The sequence below is a fragment of the Archocentrus centrarchus genome, chromosome 3, assembly GCF_007364275.1.
Source record: "Archocentrus centrarchus isolate MPI-CPG fArcCen1 chromosome 3, fArcCen1, whole genome shotgun sequence".
NCBI lineage: Eukaryota > Metazoa > Chordata > Actinopteri > Cichliformes > Cichlidae > Archocentrus > Archocentrus centrarchus.
In genome coordinates, this window is record NC_044348.1 from 800,978 (window position 1) to 803,477 (window position 2,500).

Here is a 2,500-nt window from a genome sequence, read left to right on the forward strand (position 1 = left end):
AAATCAACTAATCACCAGGGGTCACCAATACTCACCAGTGGTCTACCCCTCCCAAGTTGTAACCAACATATTTTTATTTCTACAGCAAAACATTCAAACAAGACTAATCTCACAAGAAATCATTCTAATTTATAAATTTGAATTATCTAGTTGGAAATATATTTTTGGAAGTTTTCAGCTTTTGTCCCTTTTTCCAATAAGGCTGTGAGCTTCGGTCTGTGAGCCATTGTCATGGAGTTTTTTGTGAACCCTGAACTTTAGTGGACTGAGGGAGATAAACAAAGGCTATATCTTGATTTTGGTGACACTACAAGCATTATTTTCATTGAAAAGCATACTCAGTTTTCAGTCTAATTCACTGTAACAAAAAGTCTGTCACACCATCATCCTCTCCTGTGCAGTGGCTTCCCAGCTAGCATTGAACATTCAGACAACATCCCATGAACGCTGCTATAAACGTTCAGTGAATGTTCAGATGCATTAATGACATTAACGACTACCAAGGCAGATGGAATACGAAAATGTATAAACTTTTATTTTGCTATACATGGATGTACATAAGAGATATCAGCAAAACCTTCATGAGAAAAATGTAAATGTAAAAAGGTAAATAAAAAAAAAAAATAAGGAAAATTTTAATGCAACAGTCACCTTCTCAGTTGTCCTGCTTAACCCTCGTGCGCCCTGCAAGGGGTCACCCGGACCCGTCCCCCCATCCCACTGAGGCTTGGGGGTCGAGGGGACCCCAGGCCTCCTGACTGCCCGTAGTTGAGGTGGTGGTGGTGGCGGCGGGTGGGTGGGTGGGTGGGGGTCGAGGGGACCCCAGTCGTCCCAGTGGCGGAGGCGGCGGCGGGGGTCACTGGGACCCCACGCCTCCCAGCTCACTGACAAGGGGCCCCTGCAGTGGTGGTGGTGGTGGTGGGGGTGTGTGTGGGGGGGGTGTGTGTGTGGGGGGGGGGGGGGGCGAGGTGACCCCAGGCCTAGCAATGGCCGCGGCGGGGGGGTCGAGGTGACCCCAGGCCTAACAACAATGGCGGCGGCGGTGGAGGTGCGGGGTCGAGGTGACCCCAGGCCTAGCAATGGCGGCGGCGGCGGGGTCGAGGTGACCCCAGGCCTAACAACAAGGGCGGCGGCGGTGGAGGTGCGGGGTCGAGGTGACCCCAGGCCTAGCAATGGCGGCGGCGGGGTCGAGGTGACCCCAGGCCTAGCAATGGCGGCGGCGGTGGAGGTGCGGGGTCGAGGTGACCCCAGGCCTAGCAATGGCGGTGTGGTGGGGGTCAAGGAGACCCCAGGTCTCCCAATGGCGGTGGCGGCGGCGGTGGGGTGGGGGTCAAGGCGACCCCAGGCCTCCCGGCTCAACGGGACCTCCCCTGCGGTGGTGGGGTCGAGGTGACCCCAGGCCTAACAATGGCGGTGGTGGTGGTGGTGGCGGTGGGGGGGGGGTCGAGGGGACCCCAGGTCTCCCAGCTCAACGGGACCCCCTGTGGCCGGCCACATTCATTGCATGCTTGCTATTGCCCCCGCCCCCCAGTGGCCAGCGATAGTCATGGCACCGCGTGTGACGGGGACACTCGCGCGCACACACAGACGCGCACGCACGCACGCGCACACAGACACACACTCGCACACACATGCGCACACAGACACACACTCGCGCACACACACACACACACACAGACACACACACACACACACACACACACACACACACACAGACACACAGACACACACACACACACACACACACAGACACACACACACACACACACACACACACAGACACACACACACACAAACACGCGAGGCTACGCAAAGGCCGCTGCAATCACAGGTCGAGGACTCGACGACGCGAACCCGGGGATCACGATCACGATCGCCATCGTCATCGACTTCAGCTTCGCCAAACAACCGCTCGATCGCGATCGCGATTGCGATAAAAAAAAAATCGCACTCGTGGGGTTGGCCAGCTTCGTTTATCGGTGAGGCGACACGACGCAAACCTACGATCGCCATCATCATCACCATCATCATCATCATCACCATCGCCAAACAACCACACTCGATAGCGATTGAGACACTAAAACAAACAAAGCGGTGTCACGCGAATCGTAAAGGACCGTGACCGTTGACACAGCAGGCAGAGGAAAGTCGGGTCATGTCGCGTACGCGAGCGTTCGATTACCGGCGTGCGACGCGACTGCCGCCGCCGGATGCCGCGATCCCGTCGCCTCGGCTAGCTGAGGCAATCGCGGCGATCGCGTCGTCTCGCGGCCACGCCGCCTCGGACGATCGGGGTTCCTCCTGCGGTCGGAGTTGCGGACCGCAGTCTACCGGCGAGGACCGGGCCGGGGACGGAGGGTACTGCGAAGAGGGAGATTACGATACTGAAGAAGAAGAAGAAGGGGTAGAGGGTGCCAGAGGGCAGGATGAGGAGAGATATTGCGACGCGAAGGGAGTTTGCGACATGGAGGATGAGGATGATGACGAGGGAGATTACGAT